This window comes from Felis catus, chromosome X, assembly GCF_018350175.1.
Source record: "Felis catus isolate Fca126 chromosome X, F.catus_Fca126_mat1.0, whole genome shotgun sequence".
NCBI lineage: Eukaryota > Metazoa > Chordata > Mammalia > Carnivora > Felidae > Felis > Felis catus.
Window position 1 is genome coordinate 88,514,910 of NC_058386.1, and position 14,323 is coordinate 88,529,232.

The 14,323-nt window shown below is 39.5% G+C and overlaps 1 long non-coding RNA gene across 1 annotated transcript; it reads left to right on the forward strand.

Moving 5' to 3' along the window:
* The first annotated feature begins 664 nt into the window (after window positions 1-664).
* On the forward strand, window positions 665-8,144 carry LOC123383485. Its single transcript, XR_006593234.1, has 3 exons — window positions 665-2,268; window positions 4,770-4,912; window positions 7,684-8,144. It is a non-coding gene; the product is annotated as an uncharacterized LOC123383485 (long non-coding RNA).
* The last annotated feature ends 6,179 nt before the right edge of the window (window positions 8,145-14,323 follow it).

The following is a 14,323-nucleotide window of genomic DNA, read 5'->3' on the forward strand; positions in this document are numbered from 1 at the left end:
CCAGCCCCCTCCCGCTTCGGCCCCGCCCCCGCCCACTCCACTCAAAGCGCGCGGCGGCGGGCAAACAACACGTGACTACCGCCTCACGCGGCGGCCGCTGCGGCTCCAGCTACCGGCGCAGCGGAGGGGCACGAGCTGCGCCAGCAAAGGTGTACAGGGGAGGGGGGCGCCGGGACCGAGAGGCGGGGCCACCTCCTCCCCGGCCTAGATACTCGGTGAATCTCCAGGCCTGTGGGCCTCGGGAGGACCGACGGGAGGAGGCGGGGCTCGCTGGCCACGCTGGTCCTAACCAGGAGTCCACGAAGGCACGAGGGGGCGGGAGAAGGCGGGAGGGGCGGAGGAGAGAGCGGCCCGCGGCCGGGGCCGGGCGGGGGCGCCACAGCCCGGGCTCGATTGGCTGGAGGGGGCGAGGGGTGTGGCGGAGGCGGAGCACAGCCGTCCCGGGCCGCTCAGCGGAGGAGAGCTGGCCAGGCGGCGGGACGGTTTGTTTGTTTATTTGGAAAGCGGGAGCCAGGTGAAACTGTTGCAAGGTTCTCATTGGACGGGATAGGAGCCAATGGGAGTGTCCGGCAGGGAGGCGGTGTGAATTAATTAGTTTGGGGGGGCAGGAGGGGAACTGAGGGGAGAGGGGGGCGGGGCTTGAATACCAGAGTGGGCTCCGCAGTCTAGTTGTCGCGCACGCAGGCGGTAAACAACCCTCCGCGAGTAGCTGCTAATGGCAGTGATCAAACTCGTGCAAATCCCTGAGCCTCCGAGACCCAGGGACCGAGCCAGGCTCCCTCTGTTTCTTCCCCCGGCCCTCACAGAAATTCTCTATTCCTGTCACAGTCGGGTCCACTCGCTGCTGCCGCGCGCCGGGAGCTGAGCGTCTCGGGAGAAAGTGTGGGCACCCCCTGGAAACGTGTTAACGACCAGTGCCCTCAGACCTGCCTCCTACCGCGCTTGCAGGCGCTTCCGAGCTGGCCTCAGCCTTGACAAAAGCCCGCGACTCTAAGGCACCCAGTAACTGCTACGCCTTTAAAACGAACACGATCTTTAATCAGAGCGCATTTCTAGTCCACGAAACGCAGGTTGGCTAAAGATGCGGTTTCTGGCTTTTTGATTAGCGATGTCCGTGAAAGCACGAATTTGGGGGCCTGCAAAGTATACAGCCATGTTGAAACAAAAAACAAAACAAAACAAAAAACTCGGACTCGATTCTCACTGAAATACGCCAGCATTGAGCTGTCATGATATTTTCCCGTGAGAGATGGATCGAAAGGCGCCTCTAAGGGAATTTCAGAATAATATTGTTTCCCTTTCCTTGAGCGAGACTGAAAAACTTTAGAAAAAGAAAAGCTTGTACCTAGAACAAAGGATCACACCGAATACATATCCTAGAATATAGTTCACATCCCTCGCGTCAAGAAAAGATTTTTGCTGAATTTCAGTCTACAATTTGAGGCTACAAAAATAAGAACTACTGCCTCCCTTGTTTCTGGAGAAACTGCTGGAGTGTAAGTTCAACCTCTTCAAGTCTCTCTCTTCTCTCTGGCCCTGCCCTCCCCCACCTCCTCTCTCTCAATTTGTCTTATACTAGTATTGCAGCTTACTAAGTGTAGGGATGAGTCAATATTACATTAAAATGTCAAAGGAGTGACCGCAATTGCAAAGAGGGATTTGGGAGCAAACATAGGGGAGACCTACGGTATTTCTATCTGAAAGAATGGAATGTGGGTTCACCTTTGCTTTAGGGTGGATGCTGCAAAAGGGTATTCATTTATAAAATCTAACAGTAAACCATATTTCTATCTGAAAGAATGGAATGTGGGTTCACCTTTGCCTTAGGGTGGATGCTGCAAAACGGTATTCATTTATAAAATCTAACAGTAAACCAGGCAATGTATACATCATAAAAATAAGCCACATCTCTGCCCTCTTAAGAATTTGTTCTCTGTTAGAAGCATAATAAACATATTTAGATGAAGGGCTACTTTTCGATGCTCCCACTTGGGGAAAAAATAAATTGGTTTTGGCTGTGTCCAAAATATTAGAAACCTTAACCTTCCCTCTGCTGCCGCCGGTTTATAAGCACAGCATATTCACAGGTGCTCGGAACAGCCGTGGTTTCTGAAACGGGCTCTCAGAGACAGAATGAGTGTGGATGATCAGAGAGTCCTGACTCTGGAGCTGCTCCCTACATGTTTCAGCTGTCTGCTCAGACATGTAGATGATTCCCCACACTTACAACCAAAATGACGATGAATAAAATGATTTGAGATTTTTATGGTACGTATTATGATGTTTCATAAGTTTTCCAAGCATAGAGTTTTGCTTTTGATAGAAGTGTTCTGAAAATAAGGCAGTGCATTTGAAAGTACTGTGAGTAAAAACATGGCGCTTTAAAAATGTATTGAAACACATGAAATGACATCCTGAATCAAATTTAGAAAATAGTGGAAATACTAGATTTTTAAATCCTCATATCCTTATAGATTTTTGTCACAGAGTAGTAGGCTTATAACGTATATAATTTTGTATCTTGTTCTTTTCCCTTAACATTGGATAGTAACAGTTTCCTGTATTGTTATGGATCAGCCTAAACATCATTTAAAATGCTGCAGAGTATTCTAGGGAGCTGTGTATTAATGTACTTAATAGTCCCTCTGCTTCGAGCCATTTATATTGTTTCTATTTTGTAATATTATAAATAATGCTGCAACGATCATCTTGTTCCTACAGCTTTTTTTTTTTTTTTTAATGTTTACAATTAGTCCCCTGGGGTGGAAACCAAGGAGTAGAATTACTGGGTGAAATGAATGAACACACTATGCATTATTTTTCAAAAATAATATATCAGTTTACCATGTCACCATACAGTTTGGCACAATTGGACATTCTTATTTTTTAAAAAAATCACTGATAAGATGGGTGAAATGGTATTCAACTGTTCTTTTAATTTGCATTTTTGTTTACTAGTAATATGAAAAAAACTTTTATATATCTTTGCTAACAATAGATTATCTTCTGTAAAGTGCCCTTTGCTTTATCTCTTGGATTCTCAGTATTTTTTCCTTATTGTGTGCAACTTATATAATAAAGATATTAAAACTTTATCATATTTGTTGCAAGTTTTTCCCCCAGTCTATTAATGAAAAACAGTGCATTCAAACTTGATTCTATTCTATTTTGAGAGGTGTGTGAACTTGTACAGTGAGGTTTCTAGTGCAGTTTAGAAGGGAGCAATTGACACACACAAATATCACCATGATCATTTCTTCTTTTAAAAGATCTGCTGTATCTAAGCTTATATGGTCTTTTAAAGAGACAACTAAGTTTGTTCTCCTATCAACAGACTATAAGAGAGCATCTAAACTTGTTACATTTTATGTAGTACTCTTAAAGGATACTTTGTAATGCATTAATCTCCACTCTGGGGAAAACCCCTAGGACTAAGAATCAATGTATCAAGAAAAAAGTATGAAAATAATGTTTAAACAATTACAGTGAAAGATGAACAATTCTGATCATTTGTATCCAAAGTGTATTATTGGCTGTATCAAAATGGAGTTACAGATATCATAAGATATTTCAGAGAGGGATTTTACTTTGTAAGTTTCCTACAGTGAGAGAAGATGGGGCACATAATAGTACTTGTGAACAGGGAGAAAGTGTGGCTAGAAGAACATTATTTTCTTTACACAGGTCAACCACATATCCTCACTTCTAAAAGTTGTTCCAACACTGTAGCTCTCTAGGGGAGACCATCATTACTGAATTGTACCAGATGCTGCAGCTTGTCTGACATGTATTTAAACTTTCATCTTCCTGGACAACTTAATGATATAGGATAGTTGTTTAGTTTAGGTCAGGTTTCCATAGGCAAAATAAAGCAGAGGGGTGGTACAGACATCTATATGGTTCACGCAAAAAGTAGAGACTTTGTATTTGGTTTGAACTCACCAGATGGTCACTTTAATGCTCTGCTTTTCTTTGGTTCTAGATTCCTGCCTCTTATATATTTTTTTCTTTTTCTTTTTCTTTTTATATTTATGACAAGTTACCCCAGAAAGAAATTGTTTTCCATTTCCAGGTATGATTTCTGTGAAGGCTGGACTCTGAACCAAGAGTCTCAAATACAGATATTTAAAACAACAGAATAAGATGTAATAAAACCTCCAGTAGTTCTTGTTTGCCAGTTTAGCTGAGGAGGGGGAAACACAAGCATTTCAGCTGGTATTTTACACCTAGATGCTAAGGTAAATGGATAAACACAGCCACAGTGCCTTTAAAACAGTTTCTGACTAACGAAGAAATATGCCTTTAATGGGCTTTGCCTTTAGAAGAAATTTCCTGTGAATCCCGTTTTAAGAAAGCAGTTGTTTGACTGAATTGGGCAGTCACTGGTAATAAAAACTCATCAGGCTTTTCCTTCACATAAATGATCATCACTATTCTAAACTCTACTTGTGCTAAAATCAAAATGGATAATAGAAATGTGGATGTGGATTTACTTGGCTTAAAAATTAAACTTTTGCCTTAAATGTGGGCATTGTTCAAGAGAATGAAGCCTAAGAGGAAAAAGTAACCAGTATAAATGCACTATTATTTTTGCCCAATGTATAAATTTTTAAGTATTAACTCTATAGTCTTTGTGAGCTAATGTGTATGTTGATAAAAATGTGCTGCTCTTGCTATTAAAAATGGGTGCTAGTGATGATGATTGCTGTCTCTGTGTTTGGACATAAATGAAATCATGCACAATGAATGATGCTTTCTACACTATGCAGGGATAACGGCTGCCCTGTGATTTGTGGTTGCGGCCACTGCTTGCAGATGATGGCTTTGGTCTCAGCTTCTTTACTTCTGTGCTACTCAGAACCTCTGCCGGAGCAAACAACCATCAAATGCCTAACTGCTGCACACAGAACAGGTCTGTTTGCTGCTTTTGTTTCCTCGTACTCTGCAGCTAGAGTAATTAGAGCAAATACATGGTTTAATTAGGCTCCTAAAGCCTGCTTGTTATCTTAGGAGTCAACTGAAAATTAACTCAGTTAAAAATCAAGCATTTCTCCCCACCTTTGAAAGGTAAAACTCATTTGGAAGTGACTTGTAGTAAGTAAACTAAACATCAGAACAATGAAATCTAGCATATTTCACGTGAATTTCAAGGATTTTACACCACATACTTTTGTAATGTAAATATAAATGACCAATATAAATTTTTGCTTAATGCTGTTCCTTGTTGGTATTGTAGAGCAACCTCGTTCTTAGTGTCAAAAAGACTATTGGTTTCTATTACTTTGACTTCAAAAGTTAGAATCTTTATTTTGTAAATTAAAGAGCATCGTGGCATGACTGAATTTGCTGTTTTAAAAGACTTAGTATTAGAGACATATTCCTTTGGATGTTTCTACATCCCATTTTATCTTATAAGATGTGATTTGTATTACGCTTATCACTGATTCTCCTTTGTCTAGTCCTCACACGGGCCTGCAATTTCTATCAGATTGAACCCTTCCTTTTGTTTTCATAGTTACGGTTCTGGTCCAGGCCCTAGTCAACTCTACCAGTATTGCTGAAGTAGCCTCTTCAACTGGATTTACTCTTCTTCAGTATCCGCATGGTCAACAGAATGTTTTCTGTCCTATGTCCCTTTCATCATATGATTCATTGCTTAAGGAAGTACAGAGCACCCCCTTGTTTCTTCTGCTGTGTCAGAACTAAATTCCTAGCTCTAACCTATAAATTCCCCTTTTCCCAATTGACACCACAGCCAACCCCCTTTCTCATCCCCTTGCTGCACACAACCCATGCTTCCAAAGTCAGTCCTCATCTACTACAATACATTTTCCCTGCCCACACCACCAGTTAGATTGATCTCTTTATGGCATTGAGTATATGTATCCATTTCCACTATTAGGATATCCCTCATGTCTAAACGTCTTACCCTTCCTAATTACCAATTTATGCCAACCACCTTCCTCAAGACTAGGCTCAAGACTCACTCAGGAAAGCTTCCCTCACTCACATAATCACATAATCTTACTGCAGTCACTGCCTAACTTTTCCTAAGCATTGGATGTTAAGTAGAGCTAAGGATTAAGTATTGTTGGTAAATAGCTACTACCCTGGGACTACCTTCCCTTCCCAAGTGCTCTTACCCACCCAATTGTCCTGGCTGCTTCAGCCCTTCCTTCAGGACCCCCAACCTCTCCAATATCTAGCCACTACAAAGTCAACTGCAGGCACAGTGGTAGATTCCCAAGACCCTACTCTAGAGCTTTGAACTGGCATACATTCTGATTGGTATGCTTGTGATACCAATCAGACTCTTAAGTAGTTAAAAGTACTACCCCCAGATATAACTAATCCCTAAGTTAGGAACGCTGTTCTAGACTATAAACTCCTTGAGGAACAGGACGGGGACTGTGTCATATTCATCTTTGTATCCCTAATGCTTAGTATGATGCCAGCAAGCCTCAAATACATGTTTGCCTCAAGGAAAGAATGAAGGCAGGAGAAGGGAGGAAGAAAAGGGACAAAGGAAGGAAGGACAGAGAGGGGAGAGGAAGCATAGTGGAAGGGAAGGTGGAAGGGAGGGAAAGGAGAAAAGAAATGTCTAGGATAGGTTTAAGTGGCTCATGTAGGGGTGCCTGTGTGGCTCTGTAGGTTAAACCTCCTTAAACCTTCCACTCTTGATTTCGGGTCAGGTCATGATCTCACCGTGAGATTAAGCCGCGAGTTGTGTTCTGCACTGACAGCAAGGAGCCTGCTGAGGATGCTCTCTCTCCCTCTCCTTTTCTCTCTCTCTGCCTCTCTCCACCACCCTTCAAAATAAATGAACATTTAAAAAATGGCCAATGCAGAGTACTTCCTCTTCCAGAATACTTTTTATTTTTAGTTTGACACACTATGTTACATTAGTTTCAGGTGTACAACATAGCAATTCAAAAACTCTATACATTATGCTATGTTCACTACCATGGCAGCTACCATCTGTCACCATACTACATTCTTACAGTTCCATTGACTATATTCCCTATACTGGACTTTTTATTCCCCTGACTTATTCATTCCATAACTGGAAGCCTGTACCTCCCACTTTGCTTCACTCATTTTGACCATTCCCCACCCTGTAGCAACCATCAGTTTGTTCTCTGTATTTATAAGTCTGATTCTGCTTTTTTCTGTTGATTCATTTGTTTTTAAGATCCCACATATAAATGAAATCATATGGCTTTTGTCTTTCTCTGGATGGCTTATTTTACTTAGCATTATACTCTTGAGGTCCGTCCACATTCTCACAAATGGCAAGATCTCATCCCTTTTTATCGTTACATAATATTCCAGTGTGTGTGTTTGTGTGTGTGTGTGTGTGTGTGTGTGTGTGTGTGACACATCTTATTAATCCATTCATCTATTGATGGACACTTAGGCTGCTTCCATAACTTTGCTATTGTAAATCATGCTTTAATAAACATAGAGGTACACACATCTTTTTGAATTGATGTTTTAGTTTTCTTTGGGCAAATACCCAGTAGTGGAATAATTGGATCATATGGTAGTTCCATTTTTAACTTTTTGAGGAACCTTCATACTGTTTCCAGAGTGGCTGCACCAATGTACCTTCCCACCAACAGTGCACAAGGGTTCTGTGCTCTCCACATCGCCAACACTTGTTATGTCCCGTCTTTTTAACAGTGCCTAAGGTCTCCATGAGTGAGAGAAAGTCTTGGTGACTTCTGCCTGATGTAACATCTCTTCCGCCTCAAAGGAACGATGCTCATTTTTCCCTCTCATTCATCGTAGCTGAGGTAATTTTTGCTCACACATATCCCTTTCACATCTTACAGTTGTTCTCAGAAACCTCAGAAAATGTCTGTACCCTATATTTTCACCTCTGTTTTTTAGTTCTATTGGGGAACAGAGGGAAATTCCAACCCCAATCATGTAGGGCGATACATATAAAATTCATACTGGTCATAAACATGGAGTCATGGTAATCATAAATCTCTACCAAGGAAAAGTACTTACCACTTCTTGACACCATTGTGTTTCTCCATCCGACCCCCCACACTACAATGTCAGCTCCGTGTGTTGCTGTGTGTTCTCTGTATATTCCCTGTGCCTAGAACAGTGCCTGACACATAATAAAGATCCTCAATAAATATTTTTTTTACATTTATTTATTTTGAAAGAGACAGAGATAGCATATGTGGGGGAGGGGCAAAGAAAGAGGGAGACAGAGAATCCCAACCAGGCTCCACACTGTCAGCACAGAGTCCAAATGTGGGGCTCAGACTCACAAAACTGTGAGATCATGACCTGAGCTGAAACCAAGAGTTGGCCACTTAAGCAACTGAGCCATCCAGGCACCCCCTTAAAAAATATTGAATGAGTGAATGAAAATGAAAAATAGATGTTTTGAAGTTAAAATAGACATACCTCACGAACCACATGTACTCTTGATAGGGATCCCTTTCAGAATCTCCAAGAAGTCTTCATCTACCTGCTTTAATTAAACATGCTTTTTCTGAAGCATTATCATTCAGAATATGCCCTGATATATTTTATAAGGCTATTTCATAATTATTTTTATCTAATGATTTAGTATTACAACACATTTGCTTTGTACTATATTTCCATAGCAAATAGGTATACAGACAGAATTTCCGTATATTGTGAATTAAATGAGTTTCTTTGGGCAAACCTATAAATCCAGGCAACATTTATTCATAATGCTCCTGTGTGTAAAATGTGTTCAAAGTTCAAAACAACCACCTTACAAACCACTTTTGAAATGTAACCATTTTTAGTTTCATGAGTTTTTGCATTCAGTCTGTGCTTTACTGTCTGTCAGACAATTGTTTATGGATTGTAAGTACTTTCTAGTTGCCTCATTAGTGGATGCTTTATCTTCTGCAGTGTTTTGTAGGCCTCCCCTGAAGGCAGGGATTATGTTTTTCTACTTTTGTTCATCCCTTCATGGTGCCTAGTACTGCATTGTACTCAGGAACGACTTGTTGAATGAAGGATTTTACCTAAATGCAAAATACTACATAAGATGATAAACCCAGAAGACAATGTATTACTTTTTGAAAAAGATGAAACATCAGTCATTCAATGCAATCTTCAGTATTTAAGGCCTCTCACTTGAGAGTCCTGTTAGAGACCACATTGTGTTTAGGCTTAGCAATCATTCCTTCTCGCCAAACTTTTTCACACGGAGTTTAGTAAAAATAGCAACAATCCAGGAAAGTACATCATAATTATAAAAGAAGCAGCATAGGTTTAAAATATTTCATTCTTAATTAATTACATGTTCCCTCTTCCCCTGAAATACATCATCAGGGACAATTATGAACTATTATGTAAATTATTTAATTTGAGTACAGGAGTAGGGAAGGAAGATGTTTCTGATTATTTATTTCAGGATCTTTTTCCAAATTTGAGACTAAGGCATCGAAAGAGAAGTAAGGAGGGAAAACGTGTGTTTCTGATCAAAGAACAACAAGAAAATTTAGACTCAGACTCATAGTAAACTCCCTTCCTTCTGTGAAAATGCGTTGAAAACACCTGGGATCTTGTTTCTTGCCCTGAGTGATGGTTACATAGGTGTCCAGTATGTAGTTATTATTTAAACTGCACATTTGTATTTTTATACGCTCTTCTGTATATATATATTTTACAATCAAAGATACCTTGAAGACAAATGTGGTCCAGGAGCGAAACATATCAATATTTCACCTTGATTCAAAATCAAGAACCAAATAAATATAAATCATTCTTTCCTTTTGTTAATTAGCATTCAGAAAGGAAAAATGTTAACATTTGAATAGAGTGTTTAAGAAATAGTTACATTTGCATCTGAAAAGAGGGGTCCCTTGGAAAATAAAATTGGTGCTTTCAGAATTAAAACCAAACTAAACCAAACAAAATAAGATAAAGTGTTTTGCCTACCCCAAAAGATCTCTTTAAAGATTGCTTCCAGGTTCACCTGAAGACTTTTTGTCACATGGTTCAGTACTTCTGTGGAATCTTTGAGGTGTTAGAGAATCAAAGCTAAGTGCACTCCAAAAAGTGAGCTGTGTAAGCTGAGAAACCCTATTTGCAGTACCTAATAGTACAAACTGATTTACAGGGAAGACTCAACTTTTAAAGTTTGTTTTCTACGATTTTACCTTCTGTGTGTATGTGTGTACAATGTTAGTGTGGTTTTTAATGTAAACTTGTTTCTCATCAACCAGGTTGTAAATTTCTTGAGGACAAGGGATAATCTATTGTTTTTCATGTTCCCTGCATGACCTCCCTGTGTTAGTCACCTAATACTTTCGCTTGATTTGCAAATGCATACGAGTCACATTCTGATAGCTTGTGACTCCTTTGTCTCATCTGTTTTATAACCAAAAGAATGTGCTGGAGAATATAAGGCCCCCAGCCTCCTCTCTTGTAATGTGTATGATCTGGAGGCAGTGTAGTGGCAATTCTAACCACTGATTGTCTTAAGGTGTTTGGTGTTTTAAGGTGTCTTAAGGTGTTTGCACAATTAAAATGATTGAAGTATAAATGTGAAAGCATGATGTGATCTGAAAATCTTTTAAGATATTTTTCTGCAAGTCAATTTTGAAAGTTTTCAGGCATCAGGTTAAGTTGACTTTTTGGTATTGTGACCCTAAGTTTAAATAATAAAAGAAAAAAAGATCTATCAACTTACTAGAAGTGTGTTATGCCCGAAACAAACATGGCCCAACAGTTGAGAAATATTTCTTTAAACTGCTATTATTTGACGTTGAAACTGGTTTGCTATACACAATCTTTTTGTGAATTGAAAGTCTAATATGTTAAAATTTAATCATTATCTGTGACATTTTACAATGTTACCAATTACTTTTAGCAATTGTATTGCAATACATCTCTAACTTCTATATGTCATCATTCTGCTTTGGCTGAGTGTTAGTATTCCATGAGGCTTGTACATGTGTGGTTTATATTTGTTTTACAATTTCAAATACTCCCCCATAGCAAACCACATAGTCTTAAGTCAAACTTCTTTCTTCAGTTCGTCAGTTCCCTTACTAATTAGCATTGCCTTTTAAGTTTTGTTATGCCATATAGAACCAGTATTTGATAATGACCAAAATGTTTATTTTTAGTAATAGGAGAAGTGTGGAAAGAACACTCTACTGGAGCTCCAGAGAGGTGGGTTCTAGCCCCATTTCTGCCACTTACGATGATCATTTAATCCTATTTATCTTTGTTTACCCTTTTAAAAAATGAGAGGTTACAGGCAAGGGTTTTCTAAAGTTTTGGAAACAGAGAGAAAGGACAAACACATACCTTCAAGGTTCTGTATATGCAGATTGTTCCTCCTTTTGAAGCATACACAGAGAGAGAGCTTTATTGTGCCCTCAGAACAAAAATCTTAGCAGTTGAACATCTCCTTAAATTATTAAACACAAATTTGTTTTCATCTCCTTTTTTAAAAAAATATTTATTTATTTATTTATTTATTTATTTATTTATTTAAGGTCTACACCCAGTGGTGGGAGTGGGGGAGGGGTTGGAGCTTGAACTCAGGGCCCTGAGATGAAGAGGCACATGCTCTTCTGATTTAGCTAGCCAGGTGTCCCTCCATCCCCTTTTTAAATCACATATTTAAAAATTTTATCACAAATCAGATATGTTCCAGATAGTGTTTTAGGTATTGCAGATATGACAGTGAATAAGACACACAATGTCTTTCATAGAGTTTACACTCTAGTAGGGAGTAGCCAAATAAGGGCAGAAGAAAATATCAGCTAATGGAACGTCTGGTTTTAGAAATGAAATTGCATGATATAGAGAATATAAGTGTGTTGGGTCGTCTGAGAAGGTCTGTCTCAAAGGAGAGGACATTTTTGCTGAGATGCAAATGCCAAGAAGGCACTAGCCATGCAAAGGTCAAAGGAAGAATGCCATGTAGAGGAACAGAAAGTATAAGGCATAAAAGCAGGCATGAGTGGGGAGTGTTGGAGGAACAGAAAGAATGCAATATACTGGAGCACAGTGAGGTCAGAGGGTCAGGAGCCACATCAAGGAGGGGTTTGTTGGTCAAGGTAAAGAGTGTGGAGATTATTCTAGATGCAATGGGTAGCCATTGGAGAAGTTTAAGCTGGAGAGTGTCATGATCTGATTTACATTTTAAAGAGGATGCTCCAGCTGTCACTTGGATTGATGGTGACCCAAAGTAGAAGCTGAAAGACTGGCTAGGAGAATATTTTAGTGCTCCAGATAAAGGTGGTTTAGACAATAGTGACAGTAGTGTAATTAGAGATATGAGGACAAAGTTGGAGTATGTTTTGGAGGTAAAGCCTACAGAAGCTGCAGAAGGATTGAATTTAGGGTGTGAAGGACAGGGATGATTCAAAGATAACTCCTAGGTGGCTGGCATGGGCAGGTTTAGTGGAGTTATGATGAAGTTAAACATTTTTACAGAAATAGAACCCATTTCTCAGGTCATGATCTCACAGTTTATGAGATTGAGCCCCACGTTGGGCTCTGTGCTGACAGTGCAGAGCCTGCTTGAGATTCCCTCTGTCTCTTTCTCTCAAAAATAAATAAATATAAGTTTTAAAAAATAAAATATAACTCATTTAACATTAAACTATATATGACTTAATTTTTTATCCATCTTTTAGTATAAGCTTATATGATTTTGTATAACTATAATTAGTGAAGCAGAATGTTTGAACTGTTTGATGTTATTTTTTTTGTTAATTTTTTAATGTTTATATATTTTTGAGAGACAGACACACAGTATGAGTGGGGGAGGGGCAGAGAGAGGGAGACACAGAATCTGAAGCAGGCTCCAGGCTCTGAGCTGTCAGCACAGAGCCCGATGCAGGGCTCGAACCCATGTTACCTTGGGATCTTGACCTGAGCCAAAGTCGGATGGATGCTTAACCGACTGAGCCACCCAGGCACCCTGTTTGATGTTATCTTTAAGTTAACATTATTTCAAGCAAATGAATCTATATATCAACATAATCTGCAATCTTTGTCATTTTCAGCAAGACTATATCATTCTAATACATGCCCTTGTTATTATTCCTGTTATCACCCAAATGTTAACATTTATTTTAAAAAAACAAACACTGCCGCCTTAATTTGGGGGCAAATACTACATTGCTTTCCCCTGTATTTCATCTTTATCAAATATTTATTAAGAACCTTTACCTACCAGGTAACTAACCACATCATTTAATTTTAAAATGTTTTATTTTTAACCATGTGCCACTCTGGAGGCAAGGTTGCCAGAGGTTAGCTGCATGGAGCACCTGAGAGCATTGAGGAGGTTTTGTTCTATTTAGTTTCAAATGTGGTATTAAGTCACTTTAGGATTAATGCTGTCATACATGACATGAATTAACTGTGGCCGTCCTCATGTCTGGCTAGTACTAGAAGGCTCTGTTGCACAAAACCAGTACGCATATGAAGATGCTTGACAGCTTTATGATGACCATTTTTTTTTTTTGGATTATAGTGGTGTTATCCTGGAACCAGTCATTCAATCTCTGATAGCTACATAAACCAAACTGATGTGCCTTCTGCTGCTGTTATTTCTTAGCTGAACAGAGAATGTTACATTGTTTGCAGCTTTATTATTATTATTATTATTATTATTATTATTATTATTATTCAGAATGCCCTTGCAATGCTTCTTCTGTTCTCCTTATTTCCTCTCTGAAGATCACTATGCCTGCTTTCATCCATCTTTCTCATTTACTTTGCCAAGATTCTATCTTGCCATTTAAAGTGAAGTGGGACTCATAGAAGAGACTAATGAGAATGTCCAAAAGGCTATCAGGCTCTCCATAGTAGTCTGTGATTGATAGCTATGAGAAAGATGGTGTGCCAAATTCTAGCACTTCTGTTTAATCTGGAATTAGGTGGGGAATCCTGGCAGAGTTGTGTGTACGTTCTTCTTACCATTGCATTTGGGCACGTGGTTTAAAAAATTAAATATCCCCACAAAGCTTGTAAACCCAGCCGATCTCATCCCCCATTTTGTCCTTGCCAGAGACAGCCATATTTAACCTTTATATCTTTAATTTTTGTTTTAGAGAATTTTTTTAATTTTTTTAAGTTTACTTATTTTTGAGAGAGAAACAGAGATAGTGAGCAGGGGAGGGGCAGAGAGAGAGGGAAAGAGAGAATCCCAAGCAGGCTCTGCATTGTCAGCGCAGAGCCGGATGTGGGGCTTGAACTCATAAACTGTGAGATCATGACCTGAGCTGAAACCAATAGTCGGATGCTTAACTGCCTGAGCTACCCAGGTACCCCCTGTATCTTTATCATTTGA